At 43.5% G+C, this 27482-nt stretch overlaps 1 protein-coding gene and 1 long non-coding RNA gene across 11 annotated transcripts in view; both read right to left on the reverse strand.

The window, feature by feature from the left end:
- The window catches only part of LDB2 (LIM domain binding 2), a 333966-nt gene that overhangs the window by 237986 nt on the left and 68498 nt on the right, over nucleotides 1-27482 (reverse strand). The window lies entirely within an intron of this gene.
- LOC118608650 lies at nucleotides 2853-26334 on the reverse strand. The gene is made up of 3 exons (XR_004953044.1): nucleotides 26324-26334; nucleotides 25875-25879; nucleotides 2853-17178 (listed from the first exon to the last, which is right to left on the reverse strand). It is a non-coding gene; the product is annotated as an uncharacterized LOC118608650 (long non-coding RNA).

Below are 27482 nucleotides of genomic sequence, written 5' to 3' on the forward strand. Positions count from 1 at the left end.
ATCAACCACTCGAGTTTCCAGGGAGACTCATTAGCAGAGCTGGCAAGTGCTGCAGTCGGCATCATTACCAACCACAAAAGTTTTGAGCATCTGCTCTTCTCCATGTTTGTTTGTTTATGGTCTGTCTTACCCCAGCTAGAATATGGGCAAAACAAGGCACACATTTTTATCTGTTGTGCTCCCTTCTGTAGCCCTGAACTGCCTGGCACTTATGGGTCCCCAGCACATATCTGCTGACTATCGAAGGGGACAAGAAAGAACACGACATTCCAAAATATGTCACTGTGGCATGAGAATTAATTTGAGCGAAAGACGATTGAGAAGAAGCAAATACAAGAAAACTCTCTGCTCTCTCTCTATCTGCCTAAAAGCAGGACATAATTTCATAAAGGTTTTCCTCCTCCCCTCTCTACCAGGAATGACAGAGACAGACTCGCCAGAGACAATCCCAGAGAGAGTTCCAGAAGGATCCACATATCGACTCTGCTAACCAGCCCCGACCTTCCGTTAGTTTCCCATGTATTTACCTTCCCGCCATTTGCCACTCCTACAAACTCATTTTCCTTTGTCTTGTCACCTCTCCACAAATTTATTGTTCTTTCGTTAAAATGCTACAGAAGCCCAAGTTCTCGCCACCTCTGAGTCGCTCATCACTGGATGCTCCTGTGTGGATGCATGAGGCACATGTTAATAAACTTCTCTTGGTTTTTCTCTTGTAAATCTGTCCCTTGTAGGTCTGATTTGTGAGCCTCGGCCAGAAAATCCAAGATGGGAAGAGGAGAAAGATGCTGGCGTTACGGATCTCTCAGGCACTGAGAAATGGGAGCCTAGGGATGCGAACAGGTCCTACCATAAAATAACTTTTAGTCTCCATAGCTGGGTGGTGACATGAACACATCAACGCACATTTAAACAGAGGAATCACAGCAACATGTGGTGGGAACAGACATTCAGGGCTAAGCAAGGAGGAGGGGCCAAGTTATCAGGACACAGGACGTCCTGAGCTGAGGTAAGACTTAGAACAACTGGGAACTCCCCAAATGGCTGAGCCCTTCTGTCCTCGGAAACACAGGCACAGGTGTCACCCCAAACCAGGGGCCTTTCCTCTCCACGCCACTGGGCCCCAAGGCTCGCAGACCCTACCCCTGAATCGTCCCTGAATGCAGCCCGGCCGTGGTGGCCCAGCGCACCTTTCTTCTCTCAGCTGCATTTCCTCAGAGGTGGACTTACTTGTCTTATGGGCCCTGGGAGAGAGGGGACCCACTGTTGATAGTTAAATAAAGTTAAGTCACAAAATGGAAATGAAATCCTTTCCTGCAGATAAAGTTTTAACAAAACTTTTTTAAGGCTGTTGTAGAGGAAGGAAGAAGTACCAGGTGCTAAAAAAAGATTCATTTGTTCCCTCTTTTCTTCAATAAATGTGAAATGAACAGCTATGCTATGTCGGGGATCGTGCTAGGGTTGGGGGACGCGCAGGAACCCATAAAGACACAGCCGTGTGTCATAGAAGGTATAGCTAACGGAGAGAAGACACGATAATAAATAGGTGACAAAAACAGGGTACGATAAGATTTATTAGAAGCAAAGCGTAGGGTGCTATGTAGTAGTGAAATGACAGCAAACGTACGTTCAAACCCCAGTTCTGCCTCTCAGAAGGCGTGTGGCACTAGTCACTTCCTGTTGTCGAGTCTTGATCTGTTACTCAAAAACTAGGGAGGGACCCTTTCACTGTTTTTGCTGGATTGGGACAAAGATTCGACACATCTCCATGGATAAAGGGCTTAACAAAGTGCCTGGGCCCCTGCAGGCATCACTACGTTGTCAATATTGTTACTAGAAAGGGCAATGTCACAACCCGAATTCACTTCTGTTTCCCACTGCTTAGCACTGAGTGACAGACACTAAGCTTGGGACACGGCTACCTCGTTATTCCCCTTCTTCCTGGCCCCTGAAGTGCTTCTCTCCTCGATGTCTGAGGGGTGTATGGACGTGTGGGTGTTGGGTATGCATGAGGCATCGAGACCCTGACAGCTGTGTGATACCTGGCTTCAGGTAAGTTCCAAGAGCTTCCTCACAGCCTTCCACCTCTGGCAAGGGGAGCCAGGGAGCTGCTACTATTCAATTAACAAGAGACCCTAGTCTCCCTGGGGGTGGGATGCCAAGGGACGGGTGAAGAGGGACTTCTGGGGTGGAGACGGAAAGACGGGAGGGGACGTTCTGTGTAATCTACATCAGGCTCCCCCTCAAGAAACCTAAATAAACATAAACTCAAAGTCAAAAGAAAATGCTTGCTTGCTATGCTAATTCTTCAAATGTCGAGGCTTCCTATCCCTGGGTTGGAGTCCACACAGGTGTTTAAACAGAAACCAGGAGGAATCCAGGGCCGCCTTAGATCCTAGACCCATCTTCCCAAAACTATAGGCCCCCAAGCCGTTCCACCCCAGTGGAGACCCCGGGACCAGCTTCTGGGATCTGCTGCAATTCTAACACCCAGCACAGTGCCTGGCATAATAGCAGAAGCAAATAAGCATTGGTAGATGAAAAAACGAACGAATGAATGAATGAATGAGCTAAAGAACAAATGAACCAAGGAAGGAAACAGCTTGGGCTTGTGAATGGCGTTGGGTCAAAGGGCACTAACGGCGAATCCTTGAGAACTGGCGAATTTGTAGGAGGGACGCTGTTACCTTGACGTTCGGGTTCGTGGCCGCGAAGGGGTGCTATGCAGTTAACTCTCTCCTGACCAAGCGAGGGGGTGAGGGAGCAGCGCACGGCCTCACAGCCATGACGCCAGCACGAGGGGCCCGAAGAGCTGCCAGGAGGTGGCTTTCATTTTGGAACGCGCTCTAGGATTTTTTTTTTTTTTTTTTTTTTTTTTTTTTTTTGCTGCTCCAGCAGCAGCAGCAGCAGATTTACTCTCCTAATTATGTTTGGCTTTGGTTAAATTAGTTTGCATTCCCTGTGCACACACTGGTGGGGGGAGGAGGTGGCCTGAGAAGATGCAGAGAGGTGGAGGGACTCTTCTCAGAGGGTGACGGCACAGCAGGACAATCAATCAGGCATCAGGCAGACGGGGCCACTGAGCAGTGGCCCGCGGGTCCCAAAGGGATGGAGGAAGGGGTGTTTTGCCTAAGGCCTCCGTCCGTCCATCCGTCCATCCATCCATCCATCCATCCATTCGTTCATTCACGCCACCGTACTGATCTTGTGCCCGGGATGAGTCAGACACGAACTAGGAAGTGGAGGAAACTGCAGAGAACTGGACGAGAAAATGCGTTCTGGCCACAATCTAGAAAGGGAGCGAGATAAGGAACAGGCAAAAAGATAAGCAAAACTTCCCAACGCTGTGAAATGCAGGCAACAGAGTGACACACACGACCTGAGGGAAACGCGTCATTTCATTTCTACGCGTAGTAGGGTCCTCAAGCGGCAATAACGAGAATAGCACAGCTACCGTTAATCCATTTATTCAGCGCTTACTACGTTCCAGACACTCAGCAAACGCTTCGTTCAGTCGTCCCCGAAACTCCACGAGAAGAGCTTGTTAGCCCCGTTTCACAGATGAGGAACCGAGGCGCAAAGAGCGTTAGTTATCCACTCAAGAACACCTAGCGGGTGACCCCAAATGCAATGTCGCCCCTTATGCCCTGTGCGGAGTTCTACGATCAGTAAGAGGAAGCGGTGATTAAAGCGCCCACTACGTACGGACGCGGAGTCCTCGCAACACGTCTTCTACGTTGCCCTTCTGGTCACATTTTACAAACTGAGACTAGGAGCGCGGGCCGGTTTCACCAGCGTGATAAAACTATGAAGAGATGAAGGCAGGATTCACACTCAGGTCTGCGTGACTCCTCAGTCATGCTACACAATACAAAGCAGAATCATGGAACTAATATCTTTTTTCCTCGCCGACTGGGTAGAAAGTTTCAGAGGTTAGAATGCCCTGAATTCTCAGTTTGTAGGCTCACTGGATGGTAGCACAGGATATATTCATCCTCTGAGCTATCTAGTTGTTGTTCTAGGTAACCCAGAGCTAAGCTCAACACTCGTGCAAAGTTACTTTGGAGAATAAACGAGAAACATAAAAATGCCCAGAACCTAAAGCAATGCGGCAACCACAAAAGAGCCTCTTATTAAACTGTGGGACCCTCAGCAGGGACATGAAGAGGAATCACAGGCCTTAGAACCATGCGTGGAGAGAGCACCAGCCTCGTCTCACCATCCTTTCTGCTCTGCGGACTTCCGTTCGCTATGGAGGCCCAAGGGCCTGGCTCCAGAAATCTATTTACACATCCACCTGCCCTGATCATCTGCTGGGGTATCCTGCTCCGCGGACAGCCAAGCCAACATCTCACACCACCCCTAAGGTGCAGGGCGTTGTAGGTTTTTCCATGATACAACCTCTTCTTTGTGTTTTAATGTTTTGCCTGGCTTTCACATTTGTAGTGAACTCAGATCTCGGAGGAGGATTGTCAAATCAGGATTCAATAAAAAAAAAAAAAAAAAAGTGCCATTACGAATAGAAGCAGCTGCTTTTGATTTATAAACACTGTAATCTTCCCCAGGCCTTAGATGTTGGGTGGTTTTTTTTTTTTTTTTTTTTTTTTTTTTTACAACATCCAGATCAGAACCAATTTAATTTTGAAAGACAGCTAATCAAGTAATTTGTTGTAGCACCTCTCTCGTTCCTGCTGTTGGAAAGGGGGTTGGGAGCTGCATAAAACCAACACTTTATTGACGATTACCAATGGACCCTTCGGGTATCAGGAAGTGCTTACCTGTAACCTCTAGAAACACAATAACTTCTATATGTTCATCTCATCAACTACCTCGAGTATTTCAGCGAGTCACGTAAAATGGTGTACACGTACATGGTTAAAACTTGAAGCTCCTAACATTTTTGAAATAACAATAGTTCTCTCTTAAATTTATTGATTTATTTTAGAGACTTAAATAGATGAATTCTCAATTTTGGAGAAGAGGAGCTGAACCATCTCAATCTTGATTCTGCAGTGTTCTGTATTCCTAACGCCTTAACACATACACACTTTGTGAGAAACAGAATGGGTGTGAATTAGAGAATTTGACATATTTCGAAATCATTTTAGTTACCTTGAGCTGTTCATTCACCGAAATTTTATTGAGCAATTACTACATGACAGTGATATGTGCTAGGAATTCATGTTCCAGTAAAAACCAAGCAGGACAACCCATTGCCTGTACTTAACAAATACTTACATTCCTACTATGCGCCAGGCCCTGTCTTAAGTGCTTTGCAAATATTTAATTCTCATAACGACCCTATGAGATAGGTATTGATGTGCCCCTCCCACACACACACACTAATTTTTTATTCTTTATATTTGATCTGACTTGAGTCCTAGCTATGAGATTCTATTTCTCTTCTGCAGTATAGGAAAGACATATTCACCACAACACATAGGAAAATTCCTTAAGAGCTGATTCATATTCTAAAGCAGATGAAAAGTGTCACGGAGTTGAAAACTGTTCCTGGTCTAGTAAGTCCCTTCCTCAGAACCAATTATCTAATTACTTTTTCTAAGTGACTTTCTCATTTTCTTAAAAAAAAAAAAATGCATCATGATTATCAGAAAGTACTGAGCCTATAGATATTGCCCTGCCAACCTGGGCAGATAAATGTGAAAATCTGGCATCCCTCCCAGTAATCCATGTCCCCTTCTCCTAACTCCGGCCATCTCTACCATTAAAATAACTCTCTGCCCTGTGACTTGCAGCCAAGAATTATAAAAACTCTTGCAAGAAGTCCTAAAAAGGGAAATAAGAGGAAGAAGGTTATGATGCAGTCTATGAATACACTTTAAAAGTGTTTTCCACTAGCTGTGATAGAAATAAGCGTGGGTTTGGGAGTTCAAATCTCATCTCTATCCCATACTTGCTGTGTGACGTTAAGTAAGTCACTTAACTTCTCTGAGCTGTTGCCTTGTCAATAGAAAGCCTATCTCCTAGATTTTTATGAAACCAGGTAAATTTCTGTAATACGATCTAAATATAATGGCCCATCATGGTTGCTCATGAATGAGGGTCCCTCCTCAGTTCCTCCTCCTTCCATGTATAGTAATCTACTTTGTCTTTCCAGGGCATCCTGCTACTGTAAGTACCACAGAATAAATAACAGATAAATGTGTAAAAAGAAAAAAGACCCTCCCCACTCTGAAACCCTGGAAGGAATGTGTTGTTCCTATTTTACAGATTTGTCGGATGAGCTGATTCCCGCCTCGGACACCCATTCTGGCCCATTTTGCTGCCTCTGAAGGGATCTGCCATTTATTTCTTCATATATTTGCAAGAGAGCAAAAGAGTTGCCTCAGTGCAGGAAGACAAGCTCTGATCTGGGGATGGGGTGTCCTGATTTTCCCTCTCCAGATGATAAGCCTTCCTCACATCCCAAAGGAAAGGCATTGAGCCCCCAAGGAATAGCCCACCTTGACTGATGAACATTGTAACAGGATTTCGGGTTATATAAGTCAAGGTCAATGGCAGCTGTTTCCTTTGTACAGCTCACGCATTTATTTTCTGAATCAGAAAACTTTATTTCTAAACATGTTCCATAGTGTCAACAGGTTTCCTTCAGCTGACAAAAGGGACATGGCTGAAAAGTGACCTATGTGTTTCTTTTGTCCCCATTTTTCCTGGACCTTATGGTTGAGATTACACACATCTCCTGCCCCCGGAGGCGAGAACAGCTCCAAAGCATCCTCTAGCCAGGGCAGGACGTGCCTGGTAACTTCAGAGCCTCAATTCTGAACATTCTGGCGTCTGTAGTTTAATGTCAGGTCCTCAGTGTTCCTTCAGGTGGGGTTTTGCATGTAATTATACTTAGGAGGTGGAATTCCATTTGAAGCCCAAGCCATCAACCCATCGGCTCCAGGGGTTGTCATTTCAAGCTTCTTAGTTCTGATTACTTGGGTCTTTATCCAAGATGTGTTTTTGCTCCAGTTAAAGGGATTTGTGTCTAATAAGCAGTCATTTATACACACAAAAGGCAGCATGTTTTGTTCATGGAAATAGAAACATCTGAACAGATCTACATCCTGCATGTAAATAATTCACAAATTGTTACAAAGAGATTTATAATGATTCCTATTTGTAACCTCCCTTTGGGCAGAATACACAACATGTTTTTGGAGCGAGCTGTGCAGAGCTCCAGTCTGAATCATGTGTGGTGAGCATCTGGACCACAGTGGGGGCAAAAATCACCATGTGGACTGGAGATTCGGGGCGGCCGGAAGGAGGCGGAGCAGGTGGGTCATGCACACGTTTACAGATGTCGAAGCTAACTGAGGTCTTCGAAAATCACCTAGGATCATTGGAGCGATTAAACCACTTGTCTAAGACCTGAATCTCCTTTCCCAGCAATCTCAGTAAAATCTTAGATTTAATGGCTAAAGGCCATGAAGCCACATTGCCTCTTTTAGTAAATATTACCGTATTCTAAATTTGTTTGCATACTTCCAGGAGAAGAGCCTTGTCAAAAGGGAGAAGCAATCCTCTCTCTTGCCAGAAAAGGACCCTTTTGGAATCCACTAAAGACCTGAAAGCCAATAGCACACAGCACAAACATATGGCCTCTGGTGGGTTACTCAGTGTCAGACCAACACCCTGGGACAGAGCTGGGAGGGTTTGGCTTTAAACCCTTAAAAATGCCAGGCTGCTGCCTGCACATCCTGAAGGCAGACCTGTACGACCTTGGTTGGCAGAAGGCAGAGGCCAGAAGATGCCCTAAGTGATAATCTCAAGACGATCACCTTGATATGGCTACAGCTCCTCCCCAGCCATCCCTGTACCTCCAGTCTGTCCAACAGATCTCTCTGAAAAGTGCATATCTCATTTTCTTAGAACCTCCTTAAGGCCCCTCCATGTGTCCCACCTTCCTGGCTTTCAGGATTTTGGCTAAGGGCTCAGAGTCCTGAAGCAGGCATCCTCAGCTGGAGCCCTGGCTTTGTTATTTGGCTGCGTGACATTGGTATGTTACTTAACTTCTCTGTGACTCATTTGCTTCCCTGGTCAAATGTAAATAACTGGAGTGTCTTCCTAATTGGTTTGATAACATCGATAATGATTGAATACATGTAAAGAGCTTAAAATACATACTAAATATTCAATAATGTTAGCTATTATCAGGTTGACCCTTATAAATATTCAACCATTTTTGACTTAACAGAAATTACAGTCTCATATGGATCAACTGGTTATTAATGTTCTCAGGCTTATGGAAGCCTTATCTTTTCACCTCTTGACTTAACTCAAGCCTTATCAGCCCCTAAGAGTCCTCCGGGATGCCTAGTGTGAATACGTTCCCCGATACATTCATGTGTTCACTCACTCAACAGTAGAGTATTGAGCAACACGACCAAGTATCAGGCACTGGGAATTAACGGTGAGCAAGGTTGCTTTGGTTTTTCCATCAAACAAACCCAGACGGAGAAGACAGTCAGCCGAGCAGACGAATCAATGTAGTGAGTGCCTCCATGGGCCAGTAGAGGGCGCTATGGAAAGCCATACTTGCAAACAAGGACTTGAAGGAGAGCAGGAGTTGACAGCAGGTAAATCTCGAAACAAGAAACCTTTACTCAAAACCTGCGGAATGAGTAGAGATTGGTCAGATAAAGAAGAGAAGAAACGTTGTTCCAGAAACATCTAGAACTTTCAGTGAAGGTCCAGAAGTGAGAAGGAGCCTGGGGAAGACAGGGATGTTAGGTGTGGCTACGGGAAGAGAGGGCCCACGGTGAGGGGGCAGCTAGAGGGAACACAGGAAGCGGAGACTCGGTCGTAAGAGGCCTTGCCGTAGGTCACCTCGCGAAGTTTGGGGGAAACGTGAGGAGGCACTCACCGTCAGGGCCGTTCAAGCGCAAGGTCATGTCTGAGAGCAAACGCCTCCTTCACACCTGTCCCCGAGCTTCCTTGCCCATCTCCTCGCCCAGCTCACTCTCGTTCTATCCCTTTTTCCTGGGGCCGATTAAAAGCCCTTGAAGGGATATCAGAAAGAGAGAGATACCTTCCTAGGAGCATTTTAGGTGGCTTGCTTGGACTGGGGGAGGTCACGTGGAAGGCAGAAAGCTGGGGCAGTCATTTGGGCAGTGCGGGTCCTCATACGGGTGCCCAGAACTCGCTGGCTTTCTTTCTAGTGTGTCACTTACGATGCTGATATCTAATTGTTCCTTTGTTAGCTTGTTTTCCACTGGACTCTGAATCTCTTGAGAATAGCTAGAGGCCTAGGAGTCTATCGTACCACCCCACCGTCCAACCAGCACTGTGCCTAGCTAATAAGTGGTAACTATTATTACGACTGTAGCTACAGTTAGTAATACTTGTTGAAATCCAGATACATGAATGCTATAGTACCATGTGGTGCATTGGGATTCCATGGAATACCAATGTTCTGAGAAGTGTGAAGCAATGTTTGGGGCATTTGGGGGAGGCCTATATCGAAGGAAGTTTGGGAAGCATGTGATTAAAAACATTTAATGGGGTTACTCTACATACATAGATTTCCAAACTCTGCTGAGAGGATCCAAAAGGAGTAACATTCAGTAGTAATGACGACACCCACCACCCAGATTCTCCGAAAAAGGAACCAGAGATCCATAAAAAAAAGTCTAATTCCAAAGCTGGGGCAGGGAATATATCAGATGAGCCGGGAGTACCCTGTAGTGTCAGAAAGTAAGGAATGCCCAAACACACACACGCACACACACGCGCGCACACACACACACACACACACACACACACCGACAAGGATGTGGGACACAGGAGCAAACGGAAAAAGCTTCTAATGGCCAACGGAACAATTTGAATAAAGAGATAAATAACATCATATTGGATGATAGCCCAAAGTATAAAACGAATATCCATGGATTCACATGAATATAAACAAATGGTAAATAAATAAATTGTGGAGAAGAGATGATTCTTCACGCAGGCAAGTTACAAATAATTTATGTAGATGCCCCTCTTGGAAAAGGTGAAATATAACTTTCCACCCCCTAAGCGTGGGCTGTGCCTAGAGACTCCTTTCCAAAGAGTACGGTACAAAAAGAGGAAAAAAGGATCATTTTATGGTGGAAAAACCTGACAAATACTACAGGTGATCAAGTTGACATCATTGCTAATAAACCATGTTGATAATATGTACCGTTGATACAATGTGATGAGAACGGCATTCTATCTACATCTGCAGGCTTTCTCCTGAAAACCACTGTCCCTGTCTAACCATGAGAAACACAACCTACGTACCCACAGTAAGGGGCATTCTGCCAAACACCTGACCAGTACACATCAACGTCAAGGTCATTAAAAACAATAAAAAGTCTGAGAAGCTGTTGCAGCCAAGAGAAGCTCAAGAAGACATGATGACTCGAGTTAATGTGGAATCTTGGATGAAAGCCTGGGAACGTTACATAAAAACTGAAGAAATCCGAACAAAGTATTGACTTTGGCTAATAATAATTAGTTAATATTGGATAGTTCATTGTGACAAATGTATCACAATAACTTTAAGATATTAATGAGTGGTACATGAGAATTTTCTGGACTATCTTTGCAACTTTTATGTATACCTAAAAGTATTCTAAAAACAATTAGGTCTGTTTAAAAAAATTAAATGATGTCTTTACTCTCTAACTTTTCATATACTTTAATATGCTGAGATATATTATGAATTTTCTCAAATTAATATGACTAAGGAACTAAACATCTATTGCATTCCCTTGGATTCTAGTGTTCTACAGAATAGTTAGAAATAATAACAACAACATTTTTAGAGAGGCTCTGAGCATTGTGGTTAATAATGTAGCCCCACGAGCCAGAATGCCCATTTACATAACAGCATCAGCGCTTAAAAGCTATACAATCTCAGGCAATTTTATATAATTGTGCCTTGGTTTCTTTAGCTGTAAAATGGGATTAATAAAGCTACCTCTCTCACAGGGTTATTATGAGAATTCAGCGTGTTTACAGAGATGGTTGTGTAGTCAGTAAATCGCTCAAGATAATACCCTCTGTGACTTCTTGAGGGCTTTCCATATGTCATTTCTCTACAGAGAAAATATTATCAAATGAGGTAGTAACAAGTTACCATTTTATAGAGAAAAATAAAGGAATTTAAGTACCTTCCCCCAGGCAGGTCCTGCAGGAAGAGAACTATAGAAGAAGGCCCATCTGGGAGGAAGCTCAAGGCCAAAAGACAAGACTTAGGATCTTGAAAGAAGGACTAGGACCCTGAGCACCGAGATTCTGGGAGAGGGAGAAAATTCTAAGATAAGAGAGAGAGAAGGCAACTGGAAACATGAGGGCACAGCGTCAACACTAATCCTGGTCTACTCTGCTATTCTACTTGTCTGGTTATTAACAACCATCTCCCAGAAAGTCTTGGTAGACAGACGACCTCTGCTACAGCCACAAACACCCCAATCTCTCTCTTCCCACACTTCCGAAGGGCCAGTCCCTGGTGTACCTTTTACTGCCTAGCACTTTATTTGTAAAGACAGAATTTACCCCGGCATCCAATTCCCCCTAAAATATGGAAGACTTCCTGTGCACTTTTTTCTCTCTGTCTGTGGCCTGGGAAGCTGGACTCACTCAGTAATTTGCAGTCAACTGAAAGCAAGTGACAACGATTCTGCCATGTTTATTCATCATAAAACTAGGGTTTTCATCTGCCAGCCAACTGCATGATTAGGGAAAAAAAAAAGAAAAAGCAATTCCATGCAAAGCTATCCAGTAGGAATGATTAAAGCTTATAGAAGTCTGGGAGACCCAGAAATGGATCCCCTCCTCCCAACCCCACCCCTACCTGCCAATTCACAAATATGGGAATCCCCAAACACTCAACATGGCGCCTGAAGCACCTGCTGGCCTCCAGCAGACACAGGGTAGCCTAAGGTCCTACGGGGAGCTGGGTGCTAGTTAGAGATGGAAGTCTTCTAAGGCCAGTGAGGAGCCACCCCTGTGACACGTGAATGTCCAGTTTCCTATCCCATGACAAGCATCTACTTGCCAGAGCCTATCACCTATAAACATCGAGTGGTAGGGAGAGAATGAAAAATCCTCTCTGCAGGCTGTTCCCCTTCCTTTCCTCCCTCCCGCTCTCTTTCTTTTCCTTCTAGAACTTAGATTTCTGCCAACCTGAGCCTATGCCCAAGTTTTGTATTAAACCTGATTTCTTCCCTTACATCTACCAAGAATTTATGATGCGAACCAAAACATCAGTCAAAACGAAAGCAAAAAATGAGGAAATGCGTCCCTGGTTTTTTGAGTCTTCTCAAACTGACCTTCTCTTCTGGATTATGAATACTATAGTCTAAAGCACTTGCTTAACCCCCGGCATACAGATAGGGTCAGATAAAATATAGGTTGCTTGGTTAAATCTGAATATCAGACAAACTAAGAATACTTTTTTAGTATAAGTATGCCCCATGCAATATTTGAGATATACTATTGGATGTATTTGATATTTATCTGAAATTGAAGTTTAACTGGGCAACCTGTGGTGTTATTTGTGAAACCCGGCAAGCCTATATGTAGCATAAATTATTTTTTTAGCAGATTGCTTTATTCTAATGGTATCACACACAGATACCCAGTATATAGAAAAATTAAAAGGAAAAAAAACTGAGGTCCGAAGCAGAGAGTGACTGGACTCTTTTGGGTACAAATTAGAACAGCGGCACTCAGAATGAAGGCAGCCTTCCAGAACCCAAGACACGTGTTTCTTTCATGTCATGAAAAATCGTAAAAAAATACTCTGAAAAGGGGCAAAAAAAAAAAAAGATTCAGGAGTTCCCAGCGCATCTGGAGTACCTCACTGTGTATTGTTTTGGAGCTCTTCTATAGCTCTGTAAATTATAGAAGTGATAATAATTATAGAAATGACTTTCATCCATAGAGTAGATGCGCATTAGTCGTGTGAGGCGGGTCGCTGTGCTCAGGACAGACCAGCTTCCGCAGCCGTTGATCAGGTACTTCAGCGTTCCTTCAGGGCTTATGGACACGTGGCCCTTTGAATTCTCCTTTGAACTTCTTGTAACGTTTTACCAGTTTCTTCATTAATTAATGACTTAAATTAGTCTTTGATGTGTTTATTATATATATATATATATATTTTACCTTTTATTAAAAAATTGTCTTTGGCACTTTGTCATCCTTCTCTCAACAGCGAGCACAAAAGGGAGTCTGAAGGGAGGTCGTGCCTGCGTAGTTGTAGGGGGTGCCGGACCATCGTGAAGTAAAACGGACTGACTGGGTGGGGAGAAATGGAAGAGAACGCATTTCTAAAACATAAATCTGATCACAGCCCGCCCTGTGAAAAACCCTCCCCAGACTTCATATGCATGAGCCTGAGGACAAATCAAAGCTCCTCCCCTTGGGGAGGGTGCTCCCTGCCCACCCAGGCCTCTGCACATTCCAGGAACCCGCTCCCACCCCGCTCCCCGGGGCTCGCTCCAGCTCCTCCTTGAGCTCGCTCTCAGTCTGGGTCTGGCTCGGATGGATGCCCATCCTGCGGGCTCCCATGAGCCCTTTGCATTGCAATTACTGTTTAATTGTCTGCAGCCTGCATTAGACTGTGCTTTGTGAGGGCGGAGACCAAAGCTCGCTTTTGTTTGTTTACTTGTGCATCCTCAACTCTAGGCGGAGGGTGTCCGCTCCCAGTAAGGCCCCCCCACCAAAAAAAAGTGCTGAATGAATAAATAAAACTGTAAGGATAACAGGGTCGCATACGTACACGGGAAAGGGAAGCACAGGGCGTAAGAAACTCAAGAGGACTTACACTAGCTACATTTTTCTTAGCAAAGCACTTTGGGGGGCCCGTCACTAAGACACCTGCCTCCCCCAGGGACTGATTCTCTCTCGCCCAATGATTTCCTTCCATTTAACCACACAGAACTAATTACATTATTCAAGAGCACCACACAGTAATTTTCATCACTCTTCATATGAAATTGAATTATAAAATTGGACAGGTCCTCTTCGAATCTTACAATGGTTTATCGTCCTTCTTTTTTTAAAAAAAAAAAAAGTAAAAAAAGAAAAGTTTCCTATTTAAAAGGAAGAAAAAAAAATTTTGAACCCCACCTGCCTGCAATTTGGAAAAAAGCCAATCCATTTAGAAAAGGTGCTTCCGGGAAAGAGGCAGGCTCCCAAATCCTTTCTAATGTGCGGCCCCATCTCTACCTTCAATTACCAATTAAAAGCTGCTGGATAATTCCAGGATCCTGTAACTCACCATTCCCCCAAGGCGACCTGATTTCCAAGCCCTCTCTCCAAAGTGACTCACACCGAGCCTGTGGTTTCCATTTGCAGAAGCCGGTCCCTTTACAGCCGCTCACAGGTGAATTAGCTAGATGGTGTTTACTGCAGAGCTCAGTCTCAGCGTCCAGGCTGGCGCTCACCTACACCCCCGGCCCCCACCGCTGGCCTCGCCGCTCCACTGCGGAACAAGCCGATTCCTCCTCGTGGAAGGAGTGAGCTGAGACCAAGTGCTGCAGGCTCCATCCGCCTCTATGGCGGGCAAGGCCTAGGGGACTCAGAGGGGCAGCAGCCACTAATGAAAGCCTGCTGTCCCTTTGACTTCAACGGCTATGAGTCCCTGCCCCTCCTATAAATGCACAAAACTTTCTGGGAGAAGAAGTTCCAGGAAAAGAGGTGAAGGCCAGCTGGAGTCAGAATGGGAGGGGGAGGGGTGACCCTCTCTGACGGAGCCCTGGGGGTGGCCCGAGGCTGGTTGGTGGGTGCCAGGGCAGGGCTGGGCGCAGGCCCCGGGGACACAGCTGCATTCTACTGTGAGTCTCCTGTGCGCGTCTCAGGAAACAGATCTGTTTGGAGAGATGCACTCGGGTATAAAAAGAATTCTAGAAAAGGACAAGAGCGAAAATAGACCGACGGCTCACCACGTGCCAAGCACGGTGGTGAACGCTTTGTACGATTCTCTTATCGGCTCCTCCCCAGGCTTACGTGGCAGTAACTGTCTCCATTCCCATTTCGGAAATGAAGAAAACGACTCTTGAAGACGTTGTGAAACCTCCCCAAGGTCTCATAACAAACATGGTGGCAGCAATAGACTTCGAACAAATCAAACAAATCAAACGTCAGGGCCTAAACGCGTAACAATTAGGGCCTATTTGTTTGGAAATCAAGTGCTAGGGTTTCTATTTACACCATCTCATTTATCTCTAGACAATACTCTGAAGTAGTTGATTACCTCACAAAGAATAAGGAATGGAAGGAACTTGTCGCAGGCTTTGCAGCTAGGAAATGATGGGGCGGCTTTGACAGACGTCCGCCTGCAGCCAGCAGCCCAGGGAACTGAGGTGGGTATGGTGGAGAAAGATAGGATGCCAACTCTGAGACTTATGCAAGAGGCTAATAACTGAGTGCTAGCTCCAAATCCCAGGTGGCACTGATCTCAGGCCAAGGTTTGAAGAGAAAAGTCCTCTGGGCTAGGACCCCCTATTGTACGCGTCCTTGAGAGCTGAGCTAAGTCTTAGGCCAGTCATCAGGCCCAGAGGGCCCCTTCACCGGGGTCTGGGAACGAATATATTTTGCACCTCACTGCTGGCGTGCTACGGATATGTACCTGAAGACATGCACCAGGTACAAGGACCCTGCCCGTGGGCCTACATCGAGGGTAGCGCAAGTTACTTGTGCATTGGGCGAATGTCACCAGTTTGTTGGTCCCTTCTGTCGATTACTCGTCTCTTATCCCCTTTTCAGTCTGAAAGTACCCAAGCACATTTCAAGTCATCGACTCCGAGGACTGAATTCATCAATTTCTTAAGAATCAGATAGGAAGATATTACTGTTCTGAATAAACTAGGAGGAGGCTGACTTCCCATGAAAGCTGCAACATTAGAAATACTTTGTAAGAGCATTTGTTTGGGAGAGAGCAAAGGTAAACTTCTATCATTTAAGAAAAATGGTTCAAATTATAAAAGAAGGTTTGACCTCGGGGCAAGTTTTGTTTTTACTTTAAAATTAAATCGAATCAAAGCAGCACACACTTCATTAAGTATGTGAACCCACCAAATCGTTAACACTTGATGAGAAAGAAACTGTATCTATCTCAGCTTCACCTATAACCAACAATTTTTCAACCACACAATCATGCGAAAATGGAACAAAAGAAGTAAGAATTGGGCTGGAGTAAGAAAATCTGGATTGCACTCTATGCTTATTTCTAAAACCCCCTGGGTCTTGATTTCCTCATCTGTAACATGGAAATAATCATACTTATTTTAGGTTTGTTCATGTACTAAATGAGACCGAGAGAGCAATTAATTTGGCACAGTGCTTAGTACACTGCCCACATAGATTTATTGAGGCTGATCATAAATATACATATGCTACTTTATTGCGTTTCATTAATGCATTATAAGCAGTGGTTGGTCTTCAGTGAGGTGTGTTCTCAACAAAGAAGATTCTAAAGCAGGAACATAAAGCTCAAATGACTACACTTGTCTCGTAGGTCATGTACAGGTACAGGCTGCTAGTTACAGCAGAGGGAGGCAATAGGGATCACTGAGGACTGCAGCCAAGTGGAATTCCAGTGGAAGAGGGCCAGCCTCTACCCAGCTCCAGGCAATTGTTGCCACGTGAGAGAAAAGCCAGGTACTGGTGAGTTTTGTTTTATGTTGTTTTGTTTGTTGTTTACTTGGTTTTCTTTATCTATTTATTTTCTCTTTGTGTAGAAGCTATAAAATTGAATGTATTAGTTAGCTCGGGCTACTTCAGACTAGGTGGCTTAATAGAAATTTATTTTCTCATAGTTCTGCAAGCTGGAAGTCCAAGATCAGATGCCAGCATGGTTGGGTTCTGGTGAGAACTCTCTTTCTGGCTTGCAGATGGCTGCCTTCTCACTGTGCCCTCATGTGGTAGAGAGGGTAGGGGGATCTCTCTGGTGTCTCTCGTAGAAGAACACTAATCCTATCATGACGGCCCCACCCTCATGACCTCATCTAACCCTGATCACTTCCGAAAGGCCCCATCTCTAAACACCATCACATTGGGGTTAGGGCTTCAACACATAAATTCGGGGGATGGGAGACACAAACATTTAGTTCACAGCACTGTGTTAAACATTTTAGATGCCGTCTAGACCAACAAAACTCACTCTATGTCAGCTAGTGCTTATCTGGCTCAAAACTAAATTTTACCGACCAAGCTCCACCATGTTATGTTGCTTTAAAATCACAACTCATTCTCTCTTTTCCTTTCTTTTTTTCTCTCTCTCCTCTCTCTCTCTCTCTCTCAGTCTCTCTCTCTCAGTCTCTCTCTCTCTCTCCTCTCTCTCTCTCTCTCTCTCCCAGTCTCTCTCTCTCTCTCCTCTCTCTCTCTCTCTCTCTCTCTCTCTCTCTCTCTCTCAATTCTGTCAAATGCTTATGCAGGGGGTCCACCTTCTCCTCGGGAAGGGTGGACGAAAAATCATGTACAGAAACCTGAGCAGCTTGCATGATTGGACTGGAGAGGAAATCCAGGGTATGGTGAGGGATGAGACACGGCTGCTGGGCGCAAGGGAGGGTTGAAGTCTGGGATCAATTTGATTCAGGCTGATTCAAGAGGCCATTGGGAATCACTGCCTAGTTCTCAGAGGGAAAATGCTATGACAGCAATTACACAATGGATGAGGATCCCTCTGACTGTGTGGAACTGGCCAGAGCAGGAAAGGCTGGCTGAGGGAAGAGGCAGGTGGCGCCTAGGGCCATGCAGCATCTTCGGGCTGTGCCCTGGAGAGAAGCTCTTCTGCAGCTCAGTATACGCTCATTTCCGGCGTGTGAACTGTCCTTCTTCGCTCACACACTCTCTTTTCTCTGCCCGACAACCTGCATCGACAGCAGTGCCGCCGTGGAGTGTCACAACCTCCGTGAAGCTTTTGCGATGGTTATTATTGATATCATTACACTCCCCACATATTGACGATGTAATCGATTTTACATAGTCACCTCTCCCATAATCCTTAATGTAACCCCAGGACGATTATCACCCACGTGTGCCAGGGTAAGAAACTGAATCTTAGTGACAAAAAATAACTTTCCTACTGTCTTCCAGGTACACAATGAATGACCTAGCCATGACCTGGACTCAGATCAGATTCCAGCTCCTGAGCAGTGGGGTAGTACTCTACGGCCTTGACCCCGATTTCTTTAGCCCAAGTTAGTCCCTCCCATCTCCGGCTCAAGGAGAACTTTGCTCCTACCTCTGTTAGAGCACTTGCCTCATACAATAATTACCTGATGCCACATCTCTCTCCCCTTGAGGCCCTGATCTCCAGGAGGACAAAGACCAGAGTGTCTTTGTATCTTCCAGAGCTCAGGGCCAGGCCCACGGTGGTCATGCATAATATGGCGGATGAATGGAAGAATAAATGCCCATCGGGCTGGTCTTCAGGGCACCGAGAGGGGCACCTGGATGCTGGACATCTGGGGAGTCTCCCTGCTTAAGGGAAGGGCCTGTTGCAAAGGAACTGCTGTGTGGGTAATTTCGTTTCTACTCTCTCCGCAAGAGTTCCTTGGGACTCAAGAGAGAAGACTGATAAGTTTTGAATCTGAACTCTGGGTCCTCGAGGCCATAGGCACAAATTTGGGGCCTGACAGCTGTTGGTATTGAGAGGAAGCATTGCATGGAGGTCAGGCACATGGGTGCTGCGGGCGAACGGCCTGGGCTGCAGCCCCCTTCCCTCGCGGCTCTGTCGTTAAGGGTGAGCTACTTAACCTCTATTTGTCCCCACTTTCTCATCGATATAATAGCGCTAATAGCAGGACCTGTCCCACAGCATTGCTCTGAAAGTTAAATGAGTTAATATACGAAAAGTACTTAACAGAAGGCTATTTACGCGTTAGCTCTCACAGTATTTCTCTATTTCGAGTCTCCTTGGTAAGAGCGCCATGGACTGAGAGCTGGAAAAACTGTTTTGTGGCCAGTATCCTTTATCCTAGGCCTACATCGATCAGCATCTCTCACATGCGGCTGTGGCCCCGTTGTAAGTTCTCACCCCTGAAATATAAGCCTAAAATATGTGTCGTATTTCACCGTCCCACCTGTAGAATGGGTCGTAAATTCTGCCTTGCGTGCTTTCCAAGGTTAAAACGAAACGTGATCATGCCTTTAAAAATGTAAACAGTGACGGTCTTAATAGCGGTACATGCACATGCAGAATATTTCAAAAGCCGCATGGCCCTAATTAATCACGGATAATAACCTAAGTCGTTCTTCCAACCAGGAATAGCGCTGGATGCAAAACAACATCCTATACACGAGGATGAAATACAAGGAAAAATCGGTGTGTAGGAGCTGGAACTATGTCCCCTGCCTTCACTCACTCTCTCCGTGTTTCGCACACCCCCTTCCTTCTTGCTTTCTTACTATTACTAGCCCAGCCCGGCATAAATTTCCCCAAGGAATGGTAGCTATTGGTGAATCACGAAATATTATCGGCTGCTTACAGCTAATGAGCAATTTCATTTGTCACACTGCAGAAAATCCACCAGATTGTTCATTCTCCTTCTCATGGCCAAGTGAGCTGTAGAGAAACGCAAACCTTCCCCTCATTGGTGAACTCTTTAAATGTTGTATTTGGAGAAACGACTGTGGTTAAAAACTGAGATGAAGATCAGTTAGTTTCCTTTTTTTCCCCACATCTCACCTTGCTTCTTCCATGTTCTTCCAAGTATTAATTTACCTGTCATCCCCAGCACATGAGAAATTGCCAAAGACTTTAAAATATGGCAAAAAAAAAAAAAAAAAAAGCTTAGGAAGTGTATCTTTTGCCAGTGGGCACTTTCCTCCTTAATTTAAATATTTAGGTTCACCTACAAAAGGTGAAAGTAGGCTTTTTCCAAAGCATTTTATCTTCTGCCAATTCCATATGACAAAGGAGTTTCTAGGTTAAGAAAAAATTATTAGAGAACAAAAGAACAGATACCTTTAAACATTCAATGTAGTTTGTATAATCATTAAAAAAAATGAATAAAAAGGAGGAGAGAGAAAAGGGGGAAGGAAGGAAGGAAGGAAGGAAGGAAGGAAGGAAGGAAGGAAGGAAGGAAGGAAGGAAAAAGAAAGCCAAATAAAAGTCAATCCTAAAGTTAGTGGATATCGCTTTCTTTACATATGGCCCTCTGGAAAACGTTGGAATCTTTAATTACAGCAAAATGCCAGCAGAAACTTCTCTTTGTTGTTGGATCTAAAATATGACTCTGCATAGAGATCTCCAAGAGAATGATAGATATAATTTTATTAGTTTCAGCAAGACACAGATATGGCTGTTCAGCAAAGACTTTCATAAGAGGCAGAAAGAAGTCAGCTGCCAAGAAAACTCTGAGACAAATAGAAGTGCAGGCAGATTTTATTAATGACCAGTAGGACCTGGAAGCCTGAAAGTTTAGGGCTGTCATTCTTTTGAGGTTATATATTTAAAAAAAAACAAACAAACAAACAAACAAAAAACGAGAGAGAATATGTGAGATGATTACGAACTCTTTACTCTTCGGTATCCCTTAAAAGCTGTTTAACTGCTTAACTTTAAAAGCAGAGGTGTACGGCAGCCCATAGAAATAAAGGCTATCATGATTTAGGGGGTCTTGCCAGTGAGATTAGCAATGATACGAAAAGCTGCAAAAACTCTGATGCATAGGGCAGATGAATGTCTCTCCTACTTGCTAGCAAACTTTGTGAAGTAACAGAACGTGTATTGTCCACATCTGTATCCCGCACACTTGTCACCAAAGCACATCGCAGGTCCTAGTACATACTCATGGCTAGCTCTCCACCGAAAATTTATGTTCCCCTCACACAGAATGGGATTGTCATTAGGTCAACGCTGACAAATCTCTTTTTGTATCTCGTGGTCCTGTTTTAAGTTCTTAGAATATAAGCCTAAGAAATAAGTATCATTTCTAGATCTGGGTTTTAAAAAGTGGATGTGTTTCTCTTTCTCTCTTTTTTTCTTTTTTTAATTTTTATTTTTTTATTTTCTAGGAAGGAAGGAAGGAAGGAAGGAAGGAAGGAAGGAAGGAAGGAAGGAAGGAAGGAAGGAAGGAAGGAATGCTGAACAACAAAGATCACTCAGACTCGAAGATGTCAGAGCTACAAATAGAAGGAGTCCGGGTGCCCGAATCATTACGTAGAGGAAAATCCCCCACTGTCCAGAAACCCCATATTACACGGCAGATGTTGACATTTCGAGGTTTGTTACAGTAGCTGTCCTAATCCTGACACAGTTTTTGTATACGAACTTAAATTGCGAGTATTTTTGCTCAGCATGAAGGTTTAATTCTGCTCGCATAATAACAAAATGTAAAGCAAAACGTATCGATAAACAGGTATCGCATGCCCTTGCTATAAGCTGTCTAAGACTAAAGGGGCGGGAGAGCTGGAAGGTCTCGAGCTTTCTGGGGGACAGAGAGGAATCGGAGACGAGGCCAGCACAGGCGGAAATGACTGTGCGCTGAGACCTTTAACCCCCCTTCACTTCCGAAGGTGGCCGCAGTCATCGGGACTACCAGTGAGTGGGTCTCCCTGCCTCTGAAAGGATTTACAAAGATCCTTTGAGCAAAGGCCTCTAATTGAGGTCGGCGCCTCCAGGCACAGAGACTGCAAGCCTTGTACCCACACCACGTCGGGTCTCCTGCTCTGAGAAATGAACTTAAACCTCCGCTGGCCTGGAAAAAAAAAAAAAAAAAAAAAAAAGAACTACGTGGGAATCGCTGATAAACTGGTATTGATTTTCACAGATCACTCCCGTCCAAAGGATTTATTGAAGTGTCAATGCATGTTGTCGAGAGGATCATAGCAGGATGGCTTTGAAGGATTTATAAGAAATCTACGAGCTTTAATACACTCAGTGGTAAATAACTAACAAGTACTGCACATATCGATTCTTGTCATGTGATCAATGCAATCTTTAGCCCACTAATTGTCAGTATTGACAAACAGTTCATGGTCTACATGAGCAGCTGGGCGTCCCGCTTGGAGCGGAACACGTCCGGACAGCGTTTTCCTTGCTCTTCTCTGCCTAGAGTTTGTAGAGCGGCCTTGTAGGTAACCGGCTCTAGGGAGAGGGCACCGTGTGACTGGTAACTCCATCCTGGCTGGCAAATAGCGCTAGGAGGAGGAGAGGGAAGGAGGAAGAGTCCGGTCGCGGTACACAATGCTGGAAGCCAGTTCCACGACCCAAGTACAGTGACAGCCTTCAAGGGGCATCTCAAATGCCTCTTCCTAGGAAAAATCTTCCAAAATCGAACCACGCACAGGGTTCTTCAAACCCTATATCGTTTTGAGGCGATTAATGACACAATATCTACATTGAACTTTACTTATTTATTACCTATTGTGTTATGATGAAATTTAGTTTGTCAATTGCATATGAGCTTTTCACATGTGGGAGGAAGATGAAGGATTTCATTATGAATCTCATAGAAAAGTTGATAAAACTATTTGCGGTCTCTCTAGAAAGATTTACAGTCGAATTCAATAGTTCTTTTTTGGGGGGGGGGGGGTGTAGGAAGGCAGTCCACAGAAGGTCTGGGGAGTCCATGAAGCCCCAGAATGGATGCAATCAAACCCAGGTTCAAATTCCAGGCCATTACCTCCCAGATGTCTGATCTCAAGTAAGTTTCTTAATCTGTCAGTCTATCCATCCTTAATACAAGAATGATCAGTTACAGAGCTGGTAAATTCTAAGGATTAAGTGGACTGATCTGCAGATGTTTTGCGCAAGGTCTCTATTCCCTCAAAATCGTCGGTCTCATTCATGATTTCTAAGTTTATTTCTTCTTTCATGTTACATTTGTTGAACACTAATCAGGGGTCAGATACCAATCCATTGCTACGTCTCAAAGTCGATCCATCCAAATCAAGTAGAGCCTCTTGCTCATCGCAACTGCTTGCTTAATGCTTTTTAATAGATAGATTAGGATCCTTACCAATGAATGAAACAGACTTTAAATCATTCAACTATATTATTTTAATCAAGCATTCAAGTATTTCTATTCACTAAATTTTTAAATAATATATTTATTATAAGCTTCCATTGTGCGTTCATTAAACTTGAAAAAATATTTTAGAAAAAGGGCGTTTATCATATAATATTTTCTATAATGATCATCTAATCTATTACTACTATGGAATTATCTCATATTTTAAATACAGTTTATTCATCCCCAAATGTATACTTGTTCCTTCTTAAACATATAAATTTAACAGTGTAATTATTTCATTTATTTTACAATACAGACTCATCAACTTATACCTAGATCTGCTGCAAAATACTTTGTTCTATATGAAAAAGTTCAATAAAAATGCAACTAGTATATGCAGGTAAAAAGAGTGAGACAGGTCCATGCACAGGTATACTTGTCCTTAGAGGGGGCTTTTTTAAACTTGGAAGACTGACTATACATAGAGAATATTTTGTTATTCTGGTCAACAAAATTATCAAAGCTCATTCAAGGTCTTATGGAAATTGTCTCAATTATTTTATCGATTCTTTTTTTTTATAAGTTCCCAATCCTGCCCCATCATGCTTTCATCTTTATTTTGCTAAAAGGGGAATTTGAGATTATCACAGATAGTCTTAAAATCTATCACCTGGATGAGGTCTACTGTCCCATCTTTTATAATTTCTCACTGTGTTCTCTGATAATGGAAGGTTAGCACGTTGACATTAGCAAGCCACAGAGCCCCTGCGTCTAGAGATAATGACTGACACTCTGTTGTCAGAGATGTAGCTTCTTAAAGAAGTGATACCCTGTCCGATCTTACAAATGTCTCCAATGTCCAATTATCGCCAGTCATTTGGGTGAGTGACAAGATACCAGGGGGAAATTCTTTCCAGATCACTTTCTCTCCCTCTCTCCTCTCCTTTTCCTCTTTACACGAGAAGACTTCTTACTATGATCTAAGAAGCACAGGCATTGACTCTGTGGTTACAGTTTAAGTTTTAACCTAGGGTTGCTTGTTTATTTCCCAACATCCAAATCTGATTATCTGCTCACAAGGGTTGGATCTCTTGCAGTCCTAGAGTTCTGACTCTCAAGGGAAAAATGAGTAAAAATGATAAATACTTAAGAATGGAATCGATAAATACACATATTTATAAATTAAGAGAAAAAAACTTAAGAAAGGCTAAGTGCTCTGAAGTCTTTGGCTTTGAAATTAAGTTGATGGCAAGTTAGGATTGGAAAGATTAATTAAAAAGAAGAAAAGCATAAAATGCTACTATATTTCATATTTCATTATTATGAAAATGCACAATAATTGCATTCACCAGACGCTTTCTTCCAAGAACACTAAATGTTATGCCAACATCTCCTCATTAATCTTCCTCAAACGCTTGCAAGAAGGTTTAAGAAACAAAATTAGTGTTCAAACTTTACGAACGGGATATAGAGTATAGAGTGAGCTATTGATGACAGGTATACTTCTAATTCTTCGGTGTGCCTACGTTTATTCATTCATAGAATAAGAATATTCATAGTATTTAACGCAAAGGGTTAAATGACCTGGGACACAGACAATGGCTTCGATGAGATCCCAACACATAGTGAACACAGGAAACGTGAGAAGATATTATTATTACTGTTAGAATGCATGATGTGAGTAAGAGAGAGTCCCCCTTCTCATTTGATCCAGAACTCCATGCTCAAGAGAGGAACAAACCTAGCCATTGCATTGAGCAAGCGCCTACTGAACAACAGTGCTGCTGATAGCCTGTCCTGTCCACTGGTACCCAGCTCTCCCATCCTCTAAGCGGCCCCGGTAATTCTCCAGGAAACTATCTCGTTAAGTTCACAAGAGTCATGTTCCGTTGCCCTGCATCTGAAGAGCCCAAGCGGATGTAGCTCTTCTGCCCCTTGGTCTCTCATCCGATCCATCAACAGACGCATTTGAGAATTTACCAAGTGCCGTCTGCCATGCTAGAAATTGTGGTTTAAAATATAATCAGGACTTTAAAAACATCAGCACTTAAAGAGAGTGAAATGGGGATCTACATAGGAGTGCCACAATCATGAGTGCCAAGGGATGGGCATCAGAAAACAGGCGGATCAGAGCTAACTAGAGAGGGAACACGCTCCGGGTCTTGAAAAAATAAGCAGGATTCGCAAATATGCAGAGCCTAATACTGGGAAGAAAAATTTTGGTGGTCCCTTCAAAAGCAAATTGGTTTTCCTTCTCAGAAGCAGTGACTGATTTATGGCGAAGAAGAGCATTCGCTGAAACACAATTTCATATATTCAGATCATTCCGAGGTGCTATTGAGCGTTTGTTCACATCGAGCCTGAGAATTATCGCAGAATAGGAGAACACAAAATTTAATAAACATTTTCAATTGCAAGTCCAAAGCAAAGAAAGTATTGTGCTTTTCATTACATTTCATCAGGTTTATCTCTGTGATGACGCAGTAAATTTCTGCTGGGTTCAGAACCACGTTTCCCAATTGAAAGCTGTAATAATGCTGTTGCTCAGCACATTAATTAGATTAAAGATTTTAAGATTCCAAAACCACCTATAAACTATCCCTGATACTAGTGACATCACTGGGGGTAAGGAAGCAGAGAGGGGCTTCCTTTAGCTGGTTCTCCTACAACAAAAAGGGTTTACGCCAGCCAAAATGTCCCACCGGGGTCTTAAGTGTCACTAAATTTTTGTTGAGGTTAAATAAAATAAATCCACAGCATTCCTATCTGTAAGGTTATATGGTATTTATTGAAATCGAGTACCAGGAGATCCTCTATGTTTTCCAAAGTTGGTTTCATAAGCTCCAACTACCACAGGGGCTGGTGCAGGCTCTGCTTGGTTTTCGTCTAAACCGCCCTCCTCGCCCCTTCTCGTCCTGCTTATGTAACTCATTCTTCAAGCTTCGAGTCGAGTATCATCTTTTAGAGAGGAACCCCTTAAGACAGCCCCCCCAATACTAGATCCCAGCTGCCCTCTCACAGTTTACTTTGCTTTTGCCTCATAGGGCAACAAAGTTATGATCATATACTAACATAAATATTTGATTAAAGATCCCCTTCCCCCACTGGACTGTAAGTATTGCAAGAGCAGTGACTACATATTATTTCCATTGTATCCACTTTGCAGAATGAATGGATAAAAAAACAGAGATTTCTAATATATTTGGCTTAAAATCCTATTAGTCCCAAAGACAATTGAAGATGTCCTCTATGTGGATATCAATGAAGTTTGTTTTCCTTTCCTCGGTGTATTTTTCCCAAGTTCAAAAACGTTTTATTTCACGGATCACTTTTCTTTAATTATATCTTAATTTTTAATTCTCATTTTCTTTGATGACAGTTTGTAACTCATCCTATTTTCTTTCTTTCTTTCTTTCTTTTTTTTTTTTTTGCCCTTCACAGAAAGAAGGACACAGCCAAATCCGATTCTCAACTATAGCTTGTGCACTTCTATTTTCTTTCCTTTTATACATAGTCCCAATTTCCTATTTATATCTCTGGTTTTTACATCTTTTGTTTACATGGCCATTGCTGTACACATCAGCCCAAGCAGACACATTCCCTCCCTCATCTGTATGACATCTGTATCCATTTATTCTTGCACTCAATACCCTGTATTGTTTTTATTGGTTTCAGTCTGCATTGTCTAAGCGGAGGTCCCCAGTTCCCAGGCTGCAGACTGGTACCTGCCTGTGAGCCACCAGGCCGCAGAGCAGGAGGTGAGTGGCAGGCAGGCAAGCAAAGCGTCATCTCTATTTGCAGTCACTCTCCATCACTGCCTCAGCTCCACCTCACATCACCTGGTGTTAGATTCTCACAGCAGCACTGGTCTCTGGGACCAAAAAGGTTGAGGACCACTCGCCCACAGGACCATAAGCTCCTTACAAGGAGGGACAGTACTTATTTGCCTAGAAGTTCCCATTTTTTGAGCAATACTTGTCCAACTGAACTATTTCAATCATTACTTTTTGGGGAAAGGATTGGTATATGGACAGATCCAATTCAAAATCTTGACCTTGATTGCATTTAATCTTACTGTTTCATTTTCTTCCCAGCTGGCCTTCCTACTTTCTCCTGATATAGAGATGTAATCCCTGTTTTCTCCTGTCTTCTACATGATTTGATGTCACAAATATGATTAATGTGCTACGGAACCTCTTGTCCACATCGCTAATAACAATGTTACAAACACTGCACCTGTTATTAAATGCTCTGAGCCTTGTTTACATCTTTTTTATCTCTTTTAGGGCCCATGGGGATAGTCACTTCTAAGGACAATTTGATTATTTTGCAAGTCAGATTTCAAGAGATCTGAAGACCCAGGACAAATGCCTGTCTCACAGTCCAAAAGCAGTTAAACCCCATCCTCTGAATTACAATCTAAAGCAACATTCAAAATATATTTCCTTGCTCTAGAATAATAACATATTTGCACAGCACCGTCTGTGTGCAAGGGCCTGTGGTAAGAAATTTATATGTACTGCTTTTAACTTTGTT

The sequence above is a fragment of the Rousettus aegyptiacus genome, unplaced genomic scaffold (genome assembly GCF_014176215.1).
Source record: "Rousettus aegyptiacus isolate mRouAeg1 unplaced genomic scaffold, mRouAeg1.p scaffold_m13_p_10, whole genome shotgun sequence".
Lineage (NCBI taxonomy): Eukaryota > Metazoa > Chordata > Mammalia > Chiroptera > Pteropodidae > Rousettus > Rousettus aegyptiacus.